At 42.4% G+C, this 21442-nt stretch overlaps 1 pseudogene; it reads right to left on the reverse strand.

Moving 5' to 3' along the window:
* Window positions 1-6054: 6054 nt before the first annotated feature.
* LOC125532497 lies at window positions 6055-7618 on the reverse strand (annotated as a pseudogene).
* Between the last annotated feature and the right edge of the window lie 13824 nt (window positions 7619-21442).

Consider the following 21442-nt stretch of genomic DNA (forward strand, 5'->3'; position numbering starts at 1 on the left):
TGGAGTCCAAACACTGCTTCCACTGTGCAATGCAATTAATCTTGCAACTTGACCCACATTTAACTCCAACAATAGGAAAGTTTTTTCGGTAGAAAGAAAATAGTCTAACATTCACATGAATAATGTTCCATTTTATTTAGCTTCACATAAATACCATTTCAGAAAGTGGCAAGTTAGCTAGGACTGAAAATACTTGCTAAAATAATGGTGAAACAAAATTAACAAAACAAGTCAACTAAAGCAACTACGGTATAATTTAAAATAGAACATTTAGAAGTGCGTGAAATGATAAAACGTGCCATTCTGACTCACACAGACTAGTTACAAAACGACCATTCAAAAAAAATTGTTTAGAAAGAAAAATGTGCAATAGTGCAGAAAATATAGAAAGTGAAAGTTGTAGGGAAAATTTTTCTCACAAAGGTTAAAAATTTCGATAGCTCACTGGCTAAAATAGTGAACAAAAATAATACCATCTTTGTAATTAATGATGCAACAGGGAGGACGGTGCCAATGGTGTTCATCTGCCAGATAAAAGGCCAGCAGATGTCCCCGCCTACCCACACATTGAATAGCTCACCTCTTACTCCATTAGATGGCCCACCTCCCTCGCTCTATTCAGTGGGAGCTCCACCTATCAACACATTCAACAGCTGCCAAATCATTTACAAACTAACTGAAGATAAATGTTACCCGAGAAAATGCACTGGATTCAAAAGATTTATCAAGACCAGCTTTTATACACACACAAATAGCAGTTGAAATGTATTAAAGGATCATTTAGTTGCACAATTAACTAAATTGGATCCATCAAACAGTAGATTAATAAAATTATGGTGGTGTATTTCGTCAGCAAGGCCCTCAATACAACTTTCAAATGATATATAATTCTTGCTAGATGGCAACCAATCACTACATTTGCAGTACGACATAAAGAGAAAGAGATGATTTTTCCCAACAAAGCACTAATATTGTTGTATTGGTGATGGTTGCTTTGTAATACAAAGGGGGGGGGGACCCTTTATTTTGGCAAGCGGTCCAGATGGCCTTGGAGGCGGCAGTGGCAGCGGGAGCCCCTATTCAGCGACCTATGCGTTGAATAGGGAGCAGACGTGCACCTCCCGTTCCCCCACCCCAATACGTGATTTTGGGCTGACCCATGTGCGGGGCAGGATGCCTTTGTTTGTTGATTTAATTGTTTTCTTTTTCCATCTTAAAAATATAACCGGGATTCATAAAAGTTCCAAATTTCAAACAAATTGCGCACTTTTAAAATAAGTTCAAAAAATCTTAAAATATTTTTGAATTCCAGTTTTTTCTAAATTTACAAAATGTTCAAGAGTATCATGATCATTTTGTTCACATATTCAAAAGATGTCCATGTTTTGAAAAAAATGTGCAGGAAATAAAAATATATCCATGATTTTAAAAAAAATTCGTGAATTTAAAAAATGTTCATGTATTCAAAAAATGATCATGATATTTAAAAATTATTCAAAAAATCAGAAAACTTTTGTGTATTTCAAATTGGTTCTCAAATTTGGAAAATTATCTTTGATTCCAAAACCCAGGAATTCTAAAATATGTTCATGAATTTCAAAAGATGTTCTTCAAAAAGAAAAAAAATGTTTATGTACTTCTAAACTTGTTCCCAAATTTCAAAAAATGTTCACCGAATCAAAACCTCGTCATGAGATTAAAAAAAATAGAATTTTAAAAAATCTTCACAAATTCAAAAAATATTCAGGAATTCAAAAAAGATTTACATATTCAAAAAATGTTTGCGGATTTTTGCGAAAATTTTCATCATTTCAAAACAGTTCTTTCCAAATTCAGAGAAAGTTCACGAGTTCAAAATAATGTTCACGACTTTGAGATCTGTTTGCCAAATGAAAAAGAAAAAGTAAAAATTAAAACTGTAATAAAATGAAAATTAAAGCAATAATGAAAATAAAATTTAAAAGAAAAGGACAGAAAACCTAAAATAGAAATGAAAAACGAAAATTAGTAAAAGTTCAGGGAAGGTTCTAGAACCTTTCCAAAACCGATGAAAAATGAAATTGAGTTGGTCTATACGGTGGGGAGATGCGCTCGGGGGGTACACGCTAGGTTGCTACACATTGATCTATGCGCTAAATAGGGATATGGGTGGTGGCCTAGGAAGAGGAAAGGAGATGCAGAGTCGGCAAAACGATGGCTGGGGCTAGGCTTGTGATTTGTTTTGGGGGTCCTTAAGAATAGAGCCCACATGGGTAAACCATGCCCTGCTCTCCTCCGGCTACCGCCACCAGCTCTACATACTGTTGTTACTGCATAAGAGGCGCTATGGTGCTCACGCTCGCTACCTCTCGTGTCGTGACTAAGTGGCTCATTAGTTTCTTCACTAGCCTTAGCTCATTTGCTCGTCCACTTTTTTTTTATTTCTTCCTGCCTGTTTTATAAAAGGTTCACAAATTTGAATAGGATCAGGAAATGCATAAACTGTTTGTAAATCTGCAAAAAATGTTCAAAGATTTAAATAATTCACAAATGTGAAAACAAAGTTTTTGTATTTTAATTTTTTCATCAATTTGGAAAAAATGGACGTGGATTTAAAACCCTTGATGAATTTTTAAAAATTTAATGATTTTTTAAATGTTTGCAGATTTACAATTTTCATGAATATTAAAAAATTCACGGTTCAAAACTTGTTGATGAATTAAAAATTTCATGAATTTGATAAAAAGATTGAAAATTTGGAAAACAATCATGGAATTAATCAATATTCATGGTTTAAAACTTGTTCATAATTAGAATAAAACTTCAAAAAATCTAAAATAATTGCTAATTTAAAAATGATCACGGAATTAATAAATATACATGGTTCAAAACATGTTCCTGGATTTACAAATATTGACAGAATTGAAATTATTACGATTTTTAACATATTCATGAATTTAAAAAATAGTCACATGTTTAAAATGTCTTTTGAAAAAGAAAAAAAAGGTAAAAGAACCAGGAAACAAGCTTAAGCAGCTTACAGACAACGACAATGACTAGTGAAGTACCCAGTTCCCATTCCGTGCCTTTACCACCGGTTACAGTGCAATTCGCTTACTGGTGCAAACTCCTCCACTGCAATGTGTGTGTAAATGAGCCAGCCCATGTACATCTTTTTAAAAAGGATTTTTGGAAACCTTTTCAATGATTGCACTGAGGATTTGTCTGGGCGTTTTCCCTTTTGGTTTTCCCCAAAATGGGTTTTTCTTTTTCTCTTTTTTTCATGTTCTTCTTTAAGTTTATTTTTCTTTCTTTCTTCATATTTATTTTTTTTATCAATTTCATGAATTTTTCACAAATTCGTGAACATTTTTCAAAGTTGTTTTTATTTTTCCAAATTGTTTGATTTTTTTTGAAATCCTAGACTTTTCTCAAATTTGTGAAGGTTTTCCAATTTTTTTGAATTTTTTCATATTACAAACTTTTATTTAAATTTTTTTGAACTTTTTTCTTTCAAATTAGTGTATTTTTATTTCCTTTTTCAAATTATAAACTTTTCGAAGTTGTGAACTTTATTTAAAATCATGAATTATGTTTTGACATTCGTGAATTTTTTTCCAAACTCATGAATTTTTTCAAAATTTGTGAACTTTTTATAAACTCTGTGAAATGTTTCTAAAAAGTTACCGGTCTACCCTTTCAACTTTTTTTAAATCCTTGATTTTTTTTCTAATTCATAAACTATTTGATTTTTCATATTTTTGAAGTACTATAGGTGAACTGGGAGGAGAAAAGTTCAACAAGAAAAGACTGTAGTGGACGACATACGAGGTGCAGTCGTACAAGTGAGAGATACAATAGTTGGACGACGCCCGATACGATCAATATGAAGGTGATGAATTAGGTCTCTCAGTAAAGTAATAGTACCCCTAAAAAAGTAGTAGTATTTGGATCTTCACTTCTAGAACGGGAGTTGGTAGGCCGGCATCCATGGTTATTTTCGCCTCACCTCTCGCCATCTTCTCTAAGCGGTTTTTCCTCGCCTCACCTCTCACCATCACTTCTGATCCACAAAAATGCGCGTGCCGGTGCGTTTCGTACTCACGGTTTCCACCTCGACGATACCCCCGCACGATAAAAAAACGAGCCGACACACAAAAAAAAAACACCACCCCTCCTACCATGTCCATGACTGAATGAATAACCTGCCTGGACTTGTTGGTGAGACCTGAAACAACATCGGCTGTAGATTTGATTCCGGTGAGGGGTTGCACTGGACTGGGCGAAGGTCCGAGTGTCCTTGAATTTAGGGGTTCCCTGTTACTTACATACTACGGGCCTCTTTGATTCGCAGGATTGTAAAAACAAGAGAATAGGAAAAACATAGGATTGAAATGTCATGCTCATCTCAATCCTATAGGAGTTTAGGTTGTTTGATTGCATCATAGGAAAAACGAAGGATTCTTTAAAAGAGGTTTGACTGGATGTTAGAAATTCTATGGGAAGTAGTACAAAAAATTCCTTAGGAAAAAATCCTATAGGATTTAATCCTATGAATCAAACAATCAATATAGGAAAAATTCCTAAGGATTTTAATCCTCCAAAATTCCTATGCAAATCCTTTGAATCAAAGGAACCCTACATTCTGCTGCAATATGAAACTTGAATTGCGGGCGTGAATTAATGATGTGTTTCGATGAGTATTATTAGGTAATCAAACCAACTGTTTCCTCTTGCCAGGTCGTTTTCCGTGTTACTTGCATACTACATTCTGCCGCAAAATGAAACTTTGCTCTTGCAAAGATCATGATTTAGCTAGCTTCAGCCACAGCGAGTTTTTTTTTTGCTTGATCAAAAGAATCATTAGTGCTGCTGCTGTGCATGCGTCTTCAGTGTTATGGAAATGTGCACTCTCTCATCTGTAGATTTATTCCCTTTTTGACAAGCTAGCGTACGTATTTATTCTGGTTTGTGGACAAAGTTTGTAATGTCGTGTTATTCAGATACAACACTGGAGCCAACATGGAAGTAACCCCTGTTGCAGACACCCAAAGGACACGAAAAATGGACCGTCTCGGCCTGCCTGGGATGTGATTCAGCAATGCTCGACTCGACGCCGAGCAGTCACCACCCTACATCACAGGTCCCAACAGTTCTCGACCGAGAGCGACTGCAGTGCAGTACAATTGAGTTGTAGAAGCAATCACAAGCCAGCATTCATTTCCAGCACTCTACGGAGCAGAAATTCTCAGCATCGTTCAGCAGTCTACAGACCAAAGAGTGCTGGAAAGTTGGTTTCTCAACCAGACAGATTGAAGCTTTATTCCCTCCTGCACAAGGATGATTTGGTAACCAGCATCGCCCCGTCGTACCATCGTTCCACCAGTATTGAAGCAGATAAAACCGGACCGCAGTTTACAAAGTTTCTCAGCAAGTTAAAGGGAAAATATCCTGTCAACAAAGTAACATCGGCTAAAACTAGATAGATAGATGCATATGTAGCTCACACCAGCACAGCAGAAAACCAAATGCAGAGCAGACCGCCCTACACCAGAGGCCCCGACAGTTGAGTTTTACAAGCAATCACAGGTAGCCACCAGGAAGTTCCACAAAACAAGACAGTTTCGCAACGAATTGAAGCTTTCATTCCTCCTCTTGGGAAATGGATGATTTGGCAAGCACGCCGCCAACATCTCCCCAGTAATTAACCATCATTGCCGGCGTACCATCCTCGGCATCAAATCAAAGCAGATAAAAATCACAGTTTACAGAGCTTCTCAGCCAGTTGAAGGAAAGGCCAATGTTTTCTCAACCAAACAACGAATACTCCTAGATGCATACATAGATACTATCCCAAATTCCACTAAACCCAGAAAAAAGCTCAAGTTGATGATTGATCCACATTACAAGTATCTGAATCTTAAGAAGATAAAGGTCAAAGTTCAACCAAAGTCAACAACAATCATGACATAACATACTAGTACATTGTTTGAAGCCGAAAAAAAATGCATGCTTCCCACGTGATTCCCGCCCGGTTTACTTCTGCATGGTGGATTGCTGGCGTTCCCTGGCTTGTCAAGCATCCAGCCTCCACTCACGGACTAGTCTAGGGATTTCCTTCCATGTCTTCGGTTTAAGTGCCGTTACTGTATATATATCACAAATGATGTCAGAACGAGCCTGTACAAACTAATCTAACATGGATATTTGTACAACATGACATTAAAATAATGGACAACAGACTTGTACATGTGATGGGATCGATAATTGCATTTGTTAGTTAAATGTGACAAAGATAGAAAAACGTGCAGCATACCTTCATAACGGACATCCAGTTTTTTGTCATTGATGCTGCCCAGTTGCTGCTGCAGGCATCTAGGGAGCTTCTTTATAGCTGGACAACCTTTAATTTCAAGCGACCTGAGAGACATGTATGCTTGCGGCTCATTCGGCAGGGATGCCAGCCAGTGTACTGCATCTTTGAAGAGCAAGGTCATCCAGCGATGGGGGGTGCTCTCTCAGCAGAGACTCCAGTGATGTGAACCCACTGTTGCTGGCAATGCTCAGTTCCCTGATGGACATGGGCAGACCGAGAATCCCCCCCAACATGCCATCACATGACCATATGTGTAGAGACTTGAGACAAGGAGGAAGTGAATGCTCTCTTGCTGATACTACTGCTGCTGATGGTTTATGGAGCCCACCCAGCTGGCATGATCTTCTTGCAGTAACCAGTCTGTAAGGTTTTTAAGGACGGTGGAAGAAGTAGGACAGCTGGTAAACTTTCACATCCAAGTAAACATAGTTCTTGTAGGCATGGACAAAAGTGATTCATGGATGAGGATGACAACTCTGATACAGCCGTGGGCATGATTGCCTCACTGCAAGAAGACCCTTCAACTAACTCTGACATACCCTGTTGCTTGCCAAATATGGACTCGAGCTTACGGCACCGGGTAATATGAATGCTCTTGAGAGATGTTGGGACGCTGAACATCTCTACCAAACTTGCACAATCGACTATCTCAAAATACTCCAGACATGGCAGTTGACTCCTCTCAGTTGCTGATGGCTCAAGAGGAGCTTCTGCGCATCCAGTCAGATTTTTGCAGTTTCCAATCCCTAGCATCCTCAAGGACACCAAGCTTTGGAACACTTTCTCTGGCCAGTGGACAAGCACATCACATCTACTGATTACCAACTTTTCAAGGTGTACAAAATTGTCCCACTGCTCTAGTCCACCTGCTCCAAAGAACGAGTTGCAGCATCCTAACTCCATAACTGTAATAGCGGATTTCTGATTCCATTTCTCCTTGCTGTCCACCGGTACAATTGTAGTGCACTCAGCATCTGATGTTGTTTCTGTGTATACTAGCTTCAATGTCAGATTGACCAAGGAAGATAAATATCTGTCTACCCAATGGAAGATCTCTGGGTTGCCATCTTTAATTTCTAATACACCGAGTTTTGGTGCTTCAGGTAAATCTATCAGCTTTGGGCATTACTCGATTAATAGTTTCTCAAGCTGAGGAAACAACATATGTTCTCCTTGAGCCCCTTCGACTGCATCCCACCTCTGAAAGCTCTCCTGAATGATGGCAGCATGTCGTGATCTATTCCCTGAAGGGTTTGAAATCATCGCAGCAGCTTCGGTACTTGGGGATACCCTTAATTGTGCTCCTCTCTTTGAGTAGTAAACAAGCTAAGAATTCCTCATCATGAGGTTATGGAATACCTGAGTGTAGACTGTAGAATCAACAAATCAGCACTTGAATGCTTGTAGGAACTTGAGCAGCCTGGCACAAGGGGTAAGAAGAAATACAAAAAATGTGACAGTCAAATTCAATCTGGTAGCACACAAGCCACAGCAATCCATCTCGTAAAAGCAAGATACGGAGTCAGTTTTACCACCCGTTTGCAGCGCTCGTGCAATCTCAAGAGAAAAATTCAAGGCTTCAGGTCTAATCTACAGAGCAAACAGTGTAGGGGAGAGTCAAGAGCCGAGCAGAATTGTGAATGGTACAACTGATTGCAGTTGAGACACTGTCAAAGAGCTGAGCAGAATTGTGAATGGTACAACTGATTGCAGTTGAGACACTGTCAAGAGCTGATCATTACTAACACTACACTATAAAAGTAGAGGACTGACTGACTACAGGTGGCTGTAAAGAAACATAAGAACACCATAACTTTGCTATAGACAGGACCAAAAGTTTCACGAATCAGAACACCATAACTTTGCTATAGACAGGACCAAAAGTTTCACGAATCTCAATGTTTTTTTTCCCAATTTGTACTAAGTGTAGAAGTGCATGCTCTAACCTCCCTCAATTGCGCCAGCCGGGTCTTGAACTCAAGACCTCTTAGCTCCGATACCATGTAGAAGTGCATGCTCTAGCCAATGCAACCAAAAGACCGATTTGATGGAAGAGACTAGGCAGCACATTATACGTCAACACTAAGCCTGGAAGGTATCCAAGCAGATAAAAATCAGAGTGTAAAAATCATCTGGAGAAGTTCCTTATTTGTAGGGTAAGTTATCTAAAGAAGTTAACAACGCTGAAACTAGGTGACTCACAAATGTGAGTATCACAATTTGGGGGATGAGGAAGGAGATAATACACCCACATTACAAAATAGCTGGACGACATAAAGTTCAGAGTTCACCAGAGCCGATAATAATCATGACACGACCTACTACATTATTTGAAGCAAACACAATCTTTTTCCTTCTCCAGGCGCTATTCGTCCTGTCTTCCTTCTACAAAAATAGTCTGAACAAGATAATTTGAAGCAAACACAATTTCCCTTTCCTGCACCATCAGGAAAAACATTCCACACACACCAAACGGATCAAGTGTATTTCAGACATCGATGGCATACTTATAACTAATAACATGATTAATTCTGAGATTACCAAGGGAATATTAATGCATTCTATCGTGCTAGTTAGCTCAACAGTATCCACATGCATGAAATGTGACCTACTCTACAGACGTTGATACTTAAACAGACTAGGAAAAGTAGTAGAACGGCTACCGACAGTGCAGGTCACAGCCTGACGTGAAGTACTAGCTGCTAGTACAGGCATATAAAGCAGAGGAACAGGGCTCTCCTCTCGGGTGGCCGTCTCTGGCGGCAGCTTCCCACAGCAACGGCGATGGCTACTATGTGGAGCATTACAGACAAAACAATACTATAGAGCCACAAATAATCAAACTACAAGCCTCAATCACACTGAGTCTGTTGTAACTTAGCTGCTAGTTCAGGCATCACAGAGACACAGGGTTATAGAAGCAGAGCAGTGACTGACTGGCTGACTACATGAGGCTGCTCAGTAAATAAACATAAGAAAAACACCAGTAGCTAAATCCTCGAGAAGAAGCGCACTGCTGCTTAATTCTGGCATGCAAACCAGCACTAAACCCGGATTGTGAATGCATCAAGTCGTCACTCGTGGAAGCCAATTAACTAGCATTGAGTTCACTTGTCCAGAAGAGTAACCAACCTAAATAGCATGATTAATTTAAGATATTTATTGATGACAATCTAATTGATAATTGTTGGGTTGCCCAGGAGAGACACACACGAGGAAGGACATGAACACACAGATTTTATGGCACCCAGTTGCACAGATGCAGGGTCACCTAGGCAAATCCAGGTTAATTTCAAGTCATGGTGACCTATTTTTCGACCAGGACAGCAGGGGAATGAGGCGTGCCCGCGATGACCATGGTAGCAAGCTGGGGCGGTGACCTCGACAGCGGGAGACGTCTCATGATCAGGATGACCATTGTTGTGAGTTGGGCGGCTAGATCAATGGTGGGGGTGAGGCGAGATGGGAGGACTCGATCATAGGATGGGCATGGCAGCGGCCCAGGGAGGAGCATGGCGGTGATCGAGATCTTTTTGGCGTGTTGTGTGGACTAGCTTCTTTTTTTTTTTTTCTCTGCTGGTGTTGACATGGATGACGTACGACATAGGAAGCGGATGGGATGGAAGCTAAGCTAAAGATTTACAGTGATCTTTTGTTTTCCTCCAATATTTCAAACAGATTGACAGAAACGGAGTACAGCACAAAATAAATTTGAAACCTCTCATATAACACTCACTTTTGCATCCTACCTAGGGCACTTCAGGTGATCGAGTACATATCTATAGGCCTGACGTATATGTAGTGCAGCCTTTGTTAGGATTTTTTTACATTCAGGTAAGCATGTAAAAGGTGTGAACGGGGCCGTTATCATTTGTTTATCATGTGAGTACACAATGAAATTGTGTGACATAGTAGATCTACTTGGATACAAGTGAACACATGGTTTAATGGAAAAAACTATCGTGAATAACTTTGTAGTTTGGCGATGACAACTGAGTCAAGCATAATAGGTGTACCAAGAAGCATAAGATATTAACGTCAAAAAATAAAGTGTAAGATATTGGAAAAGTTTTTTTTTTGTCAATAGATATTGGAAAAGTATAGTGTGCAAATGTATGGCTCTTGGGACGTGCCTTGTGCCTAACATTCCGGCCACTACTGCATTATTCAGAATGGAACAACAACACCATTCCACTTCTGAAAGAGCTCAAATCTATGACAGCGAATCAGGACTGATTGCTCTACATCTTCTGTTTCTTCCTCGCCTTCTCCAGCCAAACCTTTCTCTTCCAATGACATCCCAGGTCGATGGCAGGGTGAGTTTGTGGAGCATTGCAAACAATACTATAGAAGCAGAGCACTGACTGGCTACAGGAGGCTGCAGGAGTCTGCAAAGATAATAAACACTACAGAAATCCTTGACAAGAAGCAGTTTACCCGTGCTTAATTTCTGTATGCAAACCATAAACTGAAGCCGCTATAGGAGGCTGCAAAGATACTAAACACTACAAAAATCGTTGACAAGAAGCCCTTTACCTATTGTTGGAGTCAACCACGGCTAGGTAGACCAGTCCGGTACGGACTTGGTGCAATCATCCGAGTAGGATTTACATAGGCTAGTTTAGCCTCTTTAAATCCCTATGTACCCCTGCGTTGTAACACCAGATCAAAAAGCAATAAAAGTGCAAGGCTCCATACGAGCCTTTTGGCCAACTCGGCGTGTCCCATGTTCTCGTGAGATAAAGTCATTAGTAGAAAACAGGGCTTTGGTCACAGGGCAATATTCACATTAGTTCCGGTTCAGTCACGAACCGGGACTAAAGTGAGCATTGGTCCCGGTTCATGCGGCTAAGACTTTAGTCCCGGTTCACCTGAGCCCTTTAGTCTCGGTTTAAGACACGAACCGAGACTAAAAGGTGCGATGCCTTTTAGTCCAAGTTTGTGTCTCAAACCGGGACTAAAGATTAGACCTTTAATCCCGGTTTGAGACACGAACCGGGACTAAAGGGTGCGATGCCCTTTAGGGCATCTCCAGCCGCGCCCCCAGGAAGGCCTCTCCAGGCGTTTTTTTTGCGCCGGCGCCGAAAAATCGGCCCAGTCGCGCCCCCAGGAGCCCGATTTTCGCCGGCTTGGGCCGAAAACAGCGTCGGCGGACCCAGGCCGAACCCGGCGCGCTGGGGGGCGCCGGGACGAACTGTTTTGGCGCGAAACAGCCGCGAGCTCGCCGCGTCAGCGACTCTACCCTCTTCTCGCTCCTTCGTCGTCCTCATCGCCTCGTTTCCCGCGGCGAATCAATGCCAAAGCTGCCGCGCTGGCGCGCCGGTCAGCCTGCGCCATTGATGCCTCACGGGCGGCGTAGTGAAGACCGGATGACGCGCGTCCCTCGCCCTCCCTCGCCCGCCACGCGTACTCACGGTGGCTCGCGCACGGGCAGCGCCTCGGCCTATATAAGACGCGCGCCAGCGCACTCGGCGACTCGCACTCTCTCGCCGTCGTCGTTCCTCCCTCTCCTCTCTCTCGCCGTCTCCAGTTCATCACACCTATGGCCGAGCGATTCCCAGGCGACGGCGCGGCGGCGAACGGCTTCGGCCGCCGCCATCTTCACGAGAACGAGGCTCGCCTCCTTTTCGAGGCCGAGTATCCGGTCTCGCCGGACATGCGGGTGCCCGGGGCATGGAGGATCAGCGCCGGTGGCGTGCCTGTGCCCCCGATACCCACCGGCGCGGCGCGGCGTGCGGAAATCGCACGCATCCGCTCGTCCCTGCCGCGTGCGGCGAGGGAGGGGCCACGGTACGTCCCCGACAGCCCGCTCTGGGAGCCTTGGTGGTGGGGCGTGCCCGGGCGCACGTTGGAGGCTGTCCTCGAGTACATCGAGGGCGGCAACACGCCGCGCCTCGAGTACCCCGCTCCCCCATCCTTCCCACGCCGCCGGGGAAGCTCCTGGACCCCGAGGCGCATGGAGACCGGGGGGTCCTCCTCCTCGTCCGGCGGCTCCCCCTGCCTCCACCTCCGCCCCGTCAAGCCGGAGCCCCAGGGCACGCCTGTCAGCGCGCGCACCCGCAGCTCCGGCGTCCGCATCGGCGACAACGCCTCCCCCACTGGCCACTTCGTCCTCGTCGAGCCCAAGCCGGAGCCCGGCCTCCCCGCGGAGTATGAGGAGGTAGCCCGGCGTGGCTTCTCCGACGAGGACGCCCTACGGTGGGCGCGGGACGACTACCTCCGCGATGAGATGGTCCGGCAGCGCCGGGCCCTGGAGGAGATCGCCGCCCGCAAGCATGGGTGCGAGGACGAGCACGGCGTCGTGGTCCTCGATAGCGACGACGACGACGACGCCCCCGGACCGTCCAACCCGCCGCGCCAACCGGGGAAGGGATGCAGCAGGGACGGCAGAGGCGTCGGCGGGGGCGACGACGACAACGACGACGACGATGACGGTGACTACACGCGGTTCTACAGCCTCCTCGGCATGTAGAACCGCGTGGGCGGGCCGCGAGGCGGGCAGCGAGGGAGACGGCGGGGGTAGCCCGCGGTAGTTTTTTTTTCTTCTTTTTTTGTAAAATATGTTTAAATTTGAACGAACTCGCTTGTTTTTGCGTTGTGTTTGCGCCGAATTTAAACATTTTAAAAACCCGTGGGGGGTCGCGACTGTGGGGCATCACGCCCCCAGTGCGCGGTTTAGCGCCGGTGCGCCCCCAGGGGCGATTTTTTGCCCCTCCTGGGGGGCCAACGACTGGAGATGCCCTTAGTCCCGGTTTGTGTCTCAAACCGGAACTAAAGGTCCCATTTTCAAACTCTACCCCCTGGATCGCCTTTTTGTTTTGAAAAAATCAAAAGAAAATGATAAAAACTTTTGCATACGATGTCGTAAAAAAACGTATAATATATCAAAATGTTCGGAACGAAAATCCGCATCTGATGGAGACTGCCCGCGGCCTATTTGCAAATTTTTAGAATCCTCAAATTCTAAAAGGAAAAAAAGTTATGCTCAAATTTCAGTTTTTTTGAATTTTTGTTAAATCTGGTCAAACTATGGTCAAACTACTTATTCAAGAAGTATTAGTGTTACTAAATAATTATTCAAGAATATTAGTGTTACTAAATAAATAATTATTTCAGTTTTTTTGAATTTTGGTCAAACTGTGGTCAAACTACTTTTTCAAGAAATATTAGTGTTACTAAATAATTATTGATTTTTAGAACAATAGTTTCAAACTCAAACAGTGAAATGTGTGACTTCATGCTCAACCTAAATTCCTGAGGGTTAATAGGATTGACATCTTACTATTGTCAGGAAAACAATAAGTGCAGACTTGGAAACGAGGGAGAATAGAACCTGGAAGTTAAGCGTGCTCAGGCTGGAGTAGTGAGAGGATGGATGACCGTTCGGGAAGTTAGATGATTTGGAATGATGATGGGTGATTAGAGATTAAAGGTTAAATTGAGCAGTGATAAGGGATGATTAGAGATTAAAGGTTAAATTGAGCAGTGATGAGGGATGATTAGAGATTAGAGGTTAAAATAATTCAGAAATTTGAAATTCAAAAAAAATATTAAAAAAATCATAAAATTTCGGGACTAAAGGTGGACCTCCAGGCAGCGGCCACGTGAGGGCCTTTAGTCCCGGTTCCAGTTAGAACCGGGACTAAAGGGGGAGGCTTTAGTACCGACCCTTTAGTCCCGGTTCTAAAACCGGGACTAAAGGCCCTTATGAACCGGGACTAAAGGCCCTTTTTCTACTAGTGTGAGTGTGAGGCTTCCGCCGAGAGTGATTGCTAGCTTAGAGCATCTCTAATAGATGGTCCAAAATTTGGCGGTCCAAAACCGGAGATGTAAAATTTGGATCGCCAAAAAGTGCATTTTGAAGCTCCAAAAAAGCTAAACTCCAACAGATGGTCCAAATTTGCAACTCCAATAGATGGTCCAAAATGAAGATGTAAAAAAAATAATATGAAAACAGCCGCGCGGCTGCTGCCAGCCACTGTTCAGCCGTGGTTTTGCATTGAAATAGCAACTAAAATCTTAAAATAAAGTGCATCATCATCATAGTTTCAATCAAAAGTGCATCACCGTCATAGTATCAAATTCGTCTACCAAAAGAGCATCGTCTCAATCATAGTTTTTCGCCCTAGAAATTGAAATGCACATGAATATTACTCATGCAGGTCATCAACACCACCGGTGTTGTGAACCTTGGTACGATCATCATCTCCACCACCGTCTTTGTCGACGTTCTCAATAAGCGGTGAACTCTCGTTGCCGTGAGCACCACCGGAACCATCTTCATTGCGTCCCATGTTGCCGTCATATCCACCTCCAACACCAATCATGTTGCCACCATAGCCACCTCCCAAGCCACCCATCTTGTTGCCGCCAAAAGCACCTCCCATGCCGCCAAAGCCACCTTCCATGTTGCCACCGAAGCCACCTCCCATGTTTCCGCCAAATGCACCACTCATGGAACCTCCAATCATGTTCATGTAACCACCCATGGCACCACCCATGGCATCTCCCATGCCTCCTCCCATGGCACCTCCCATGCCTCCTCCCATCATCATTTGGCTCATGAGCATTTGCTTCTTCACGAGCACTTCATCGCGACAAAGTTCAACATATGCCTTTGCCTTGGCATCAAGAGTTGATGTGTCCATAAACATAAACTTGAGTGTCCTCTCTTCTACCATCTTCCTCTCGTCGGTCGCGGCCTTCTTCTCCTCTAGGTCCACCTTCCTCTCCTCGGCCGCGCCAACCTCTCCTCGGCTGCCGCCCTCTTCTCCTCGGTCATCGCCCTTCGTCGCTCGGCCTCACTCCTCTCCTCTATTTCCTTGAGCTTCAACATTCTTTTCTCCTCGGCATACTCTTTCATTGCCATGACAATGGCATCAAATCCTTCCCTGAGATCATTGTCTCCGGCCTTGGTTCCCGTCGCTTTCTTGTTTCCATCAGGCCTATAAGATTTTGTCGTGGAGTGAGGAGTGGGGCTCGTCTCCTCAATGGCGACATCTTCTTCATCCTCAACAAACACACTCTTCTTCTTCGACGATTCAAAAGTCTCTCTAGTTTTCCACTTCTCCACATCCTTGAGCTCTTTGTAGCAATAATGAAAAGTGAAAGCTTTTCCTTTCCTTTTCTTCTTCTCGCCTTTCATGTTCCTCTCCCAAAACAATCCTTGTGCAATCATTTTCTACAATAAAACATATCATCATCAACATGTTGAACAAAGAGGAAATATTTGACAAAGCACGGATGAAGAGGAAATATTTACCAAATCACTATCACCGCAACCACTTGGGTTCATGCGAGCAACATTTGACAAGCAACCGACCCACTTTGAGCATTCGGCGTTGATGGTGGACCAACGTTGGCGTAGAGAGTCGCTCGAACGGAAGATACCACTTGTGTTGCGCTCATCGAAATACTCCTTGATGCGTTTCCAATAGGTGCTCACTGTTTGGTCGCTTCCAACGCTTGCATCTTGAGAGATTTTCTTCCAAGCGGTGCATATCAACACATCCTCTGCGGTGCTATAATTTCCACTTCTTCCCTTGACAATGAAGCCCTCATCGTCCACATCAAGATTGTCATCATCATATTGGGTTTCATATTCTTGTCACTCATATATGTAATCATCATTTGCCACATTTGTTGCGTGCATGAAAGCTCATCAACACTACAATTGCACGCACAAACAATGAAGAACACAAAAAATTTGAAACAACAAATGGGAGCACAAATGCAAAATTTATACCTTTGCGACATTTCGTCGAACATGTTGGAGGCGGTGGCCGTCGGCGTGGCCACATCTTCCTCCACGGCCGGCGGTGGCGGCGGGGGAGGTTGAGGAATATATGTGTGGCTGCTGGAGGAGGCCGCCGGCCGCACCATCTGCGAGTCGTCGCCCCAAGCCGTCGCGGCCGCCTTTGAGACCTTCGCCGGCCGCGTAGAACTGTCGGCTGATACGTCTCCAAGTATCTATAATTTTTTATTGCTCCATGCTATATTATCTACTATTTTCGACTATATTGGGCTTTATTTTCCACTTTTATATTATTTTTGGGACTAACCTATTAACCGGAGGCCCAACCCAGAATTGCTGTTTCTTGCCTATTTCAGTGTTTCGGAGAAACATAATATCAAACGGAGTCCAAATAGAACAAAACCTTCGGGAACGTGATTTTCTCACCGAACGTGATCCAGGAGACTTGGACCCTACTCCAAGGAGTCAAAGAGGTGGTCACGAGGGTGGGGGGCGCCCCCCTAGGGCGCGCCCCCTGCCTCGTGGGCCCTCGGTGCTCCACTGACGTACTCCTTCCTCCTATATATACCTACGTACCCCCAAACGAACAGATACGGAGCAAAAAACCTAATTCCACCGCCGCAACTTTCTGTATCCACGAGATCCCATCTTGGGGCCTGTTCCGGAGCTCCGCCGGAGAGGGCCGTCATCACGGAGGGCTTCTACATCATCGTAGCCCCTCCGATGAAGTGTGAGTAGTTTACCTCAGACCTTCGGGTCCATAGTTAGTAGCTAGATGGCTTCTTCTCTCTTTTTGGATCTCAATACAAAGTTCTCCCCCTCTCTCGTGGAGATCTATTTGATGTAATCTTCTTTTTGCGGTGTGTTTGTTGAGACCGATGAATTGTGGGTTTATGATCAAGTCTATCTATGAATAATATTTGAATCTTCTCTGAATTCTTTTATGTATGATTGGTTATCTTTGGAAGTCTCTTTGAATTATCCATTTGGTTTGGCCAACTAGATTGGTAGTTCTTGCCATGGGAGAAGTGCTTAGCTTTGGGTTCGATCTTGCGGTGTCCTTTCCTAGTGACAGAAGGGGCAGCAAGGCACGTATTGTATCGTTGCCATCGAGGATAACAAGATGGGGTTTATTTCATATTGAATGAATTTATCTCTCTACATCATGTCATCTTGCTTAAGGCGTTACTCTGTTTTTAAGTTAATACTCTAGATGCATGCTGGATAGCGGTCGATGAGTGGAGTAATAGTAGTAGATGCAGAATCGTTTCGGTCTACTTGTCACGGCCGTGATGCCTATATACATGATCATGCCTAGATATTCTCATAAGTATGCTCAATTCTGTCAATTGCTCAACAGTAATTTGTTCACCCACCGTAGAATACTTATGCTCTTGAGAGAAGCCACTAGTGAAACCTATGGCCCCCGGGTCTATTCTCATCATATCAATCTCCATCACTTTAATCTTGTTTTGCTTTTTTACTTTGCCTTTACCTTTTACTTTGCATCTTTATACCAAAAATACCAAAAATATTATATCTATCAGATCTCACTCTCGTAAGTGACCGTGAAGGGATTGACAACCCCTAATCGCGTTGGTTGCGAGTAGCTATCGTTTTGTGCAGGTACGAGGGACTTGAGCGTGGCCTCCTACTGGATTGATACCTTGGTTCTCAAAAACTGAGGAAAATACTTACGCTACTTTGCTGCATCATCCCTTCCTCTTCGGGGAAAACCAACGCAAGCTCAAGAGGTAGCAAGAAGGATTTCTGGCGCCGTTGCCGGGGAGTCTATGCAAAAAGTCAACATACCAAGTACCCATGACAATCCCTATCTCTCACATTACATTATTTGCCATTTGCCTCTCGTTTTCCTCTCCCCCACTTCACCCTTGCCGTTTTATTCGCTCTCTCTCTCTATCCTCCCTCTCTTTTCTTGCTTGCCTTTTGTTTGCTCGTGTGTTGGATTGCTTATTTGTCGCGATGGCTCAAGATACTACCAAATTGTGTGACTTCACCAATACCAATAATAATGATTTCCTTAGCACTCCGATTGCTCCTCTTGGTAATATTGAATCTTGTGAAATCAATGCTGCTTTGTTGAATCTTGTTATGAAAGATCAATTCGCCGACCTTCCTAGTGAAGATGCCGCTACTCATCTGAATAGCTTCATTGATTTATGTGATATGCAAAAGAAAAAAGATGTCGATAATGATGTCGTTAAATTGAAGCTATTTCCTTTTTCGCTTAGAGATCGTGCTAAAGCTTGGTTTTCGTCTTTGCCTAAAAATAGTATTGATTCTTGGAAAAAATTTAAAGTTGCTTTTATCTCTAAGTATTTTCCTCCCGCTAAGATCATCTCTCTTAGAAACGATATTATGAACTTTAAGCAACTTGATCATGAACATGTTGCACAAGCTTGGGAGAGAATGAAATTAATGATACGTAATTGCCCTACTCATGGTTTGAATTTGTGAATGATTATACAAATTTTTTATGCCGGATTGAATTTTGCTTCTAGAAATCTTTTAGATTCGGCCGCGGGAGGCACTTTTATGGAAATCACTTTAGGAGATGCTACTAAACTCCTAGATAATATTATGGTTAATTATTCTCAATGGCATACTGAAAGATCTTCTAATAAAAAAGTGCATGCGATAGAAGAAACCAATGTTTTGAGTGGAAAGATGGATGAACTTATGAAATTATTTGCTACTAAGAGTGTTTCTTCTGATCCTAATAATATGCCTTTGTCTACTTTGATTTAGAATAACAATGAATCTATGGATGTGAATTTTGTTGGTAGGAATAATTTTGGTAACAACGCTTATAGAGGGAATTTTAATCCTAGGCCATATCCTAGTAATCCTTCTAATAATTATGGGAATTCCTACAACAAATCTTATGGAAATTATAATAAGATGCCCTCTGAATTTGAGAATAGTGTTAAAGAGTTTATGAATTCACAAAAAAATTTTAATGCTTTGCTTGAAGAGAAATTGCTTAAAGTTGATGATTTGGCTAGGAACGTTGATAGAATTTCTCTCGTGATTGATTCTTTAAAGCTTAGATCTATTCCTCCTAAGCATGATATCAATGAGTCTCTCAAAGCCATGAGAATTTCCATTGATGAGTGCAAGGAAAGAACCACTAGGATGCGTGCTTCCAAAGATGCCTTTATTAAAGCGTGTTCTTCCAATTCCTATGAAAATCAAGATGAAGATCTAAAAGTTATTGATGTGTCCTCTATTAAATCTTTGTTTTGCAATATGAATCTTGATGAAACTGAATATGAGCTTCCTTTACCTAGAAGGAGTTCTAAAAATTCGGAGTATTTAGATCTTTATGATGAAATTGACGAAAGTGGGATTGAAAGAAATAAAAATCTAGATGTTGCTAAACCCACTATATTGGATTTCAAGGAATTTAATTATGAAAGTTGCTCTTTAATTGATTGTATTTCCCTGTTGCAATCCGTGCTAAATTCTCCACATGCTTATAGTCAACATAAAGCCTTCACCGAACATATTGTTGATGCCTTGATGCAATCTTATGAAGAAAAACTTGAGTTGAAAGTTTCTATCCCTAGAAAACTCTATGATGAGTGGGAACCAACTATTAAAATTAAAATTAAAGATTATGAGTTCTATGCTTTGTGTGATTTGGGTGCTAGTGTCTCCACTATTCCCAAGACTTTGTGTGATTTGCTAGATTACCATAATTTTGATGATTGCTCTCTAAACTTGCAGCTTGCGGATTCTACTATTAAGAAACCTATGGGAAGGATTAATGATGTTCTTATTGTTGCACATAGGAATTATGTGCCTGTAGATTTCATTGTTCTTGATATAGATTGCAATCCTTCTTGCCCTATTATTCTTGGTAGACCTTTCCTTAGAACGGTTGGTGCGATTATTGATATGAAGGAAGGGAATATTAGATTTCAATTTCCATTAAAAAAAGGGCATGGAACACTTTCCTAGAAAGAAAATAAAATTGCCATATGAAACTATCATGAGATCCACTTATGGATTGCCTACCAAAGATGGCAATACCTAGATCCATCCTCGCTTTTATGCCTAGCTAGGGGTGTTAAACGATAGCGCTTGTTGGGAGGCAACCCAATTTTATTTTTATTCCTTACTTTTTGCTCCTGTTTAGTAATAAATAAATTATATAGCCTCTGTTTTGGTTGTGTTTTTGTGTGTTTAATTAGTGTTTGTGCCAAGTAGAACTGTTGGGAAGACTTGGGGAAAGTCTTGTTGAACTTGCTGTAAAAAACAGAAACTTTAGCGCTCACGAGAACTGCTGTAATTTTTATTTGGAAAGTGCTATTTAGTTAATTCTTTTTGCAGATGATTAATAGATAAATTCATCACGTCCAGCAATTTATTTTAGAATTTTTGGGGTTCCAGATATTGCGCTAGCTACAGATTAATACAGACTGTTCTGTTTTTGATAGATTCTGTTTTTCGTGTGTTGTTTGCTTATTTTGATGAATCTATGGTTAGTAAAATAGTTTATAATCCATAGAGAAGTTGGAATACAGTAGGTTTAACACCAATATAAATAAAGAATGGGTTCATTATAGTACCTTGAAGTGGTATTTTGTTTTCTTTCGCTAACGGAGCTCACGAGTTTTCTACTTTAAGTTTTGTGTTGTGAAGTTTTCAAGTTTTGGGTGAATTCTTATGATGGATTATGGAACAAGGAGTGTCAAGAGGCTAAGCTTGGGGATGCCCATGGCACCACCAAGGTAATCCAAGGACACCAAAAAGTCAAAGCGTGGGGATGCCCCGGAAGGCATCCCCTCTTTCGTCCACTTCCATCGGTAATTTACTTGGAGCTATATTTTTATTCACCAACATGATATGTGTTTTGCTTGGAGCGTCTAGTATTATTTTTGTCTTTGTGTTTTAGTATGCCACAATCATCCTTGCTGTACACACCTTTTGAGAGAGCCATACATGAATTAAAATTTGATAGAATACTCTATGTGCTTCACTTGTATCTTTTGAGCTATGTAGTTTTGCTCTATGTGCTTCACTTATATCTTCTTGAGCTAAGTAATTTTGCTCTATGTGCTTCACTTAGGGTGTGTTTGGTAGCCTGCACGGAGGATGCATGAGCCTGAAAGTTCCCTATTCGACCCACTTTTCGCTGTTTGGTAGAGTGCATGAGCTCACTTGGGCTATGCTCATCTGATGCAAAAAAAGGCCCTCTGCTATGCCCATCTCATGCACCCCAGACAAGGTGCATGGAGGCAGCCATGCTCGCCCCGACCTTTGTCTGATGCAAAATTTCAAAAAATGTTCAGAATTTCAAAATATGT

This window comes from Triticum urartu, chromosome 1, assembly GCF_003073215.2.
Source record: "Triticum urartu cultivar G1812 chromosome 1, Tu2.1, whole genome shotgun sequence".
Classification (NCBI taxonomy): domain Eukaryota; kingdom Viridiplantae; phylum Streptophyta; class Magnoliopsida; order Poales; family Poaceae; genus Triticum; species Triticum urartu.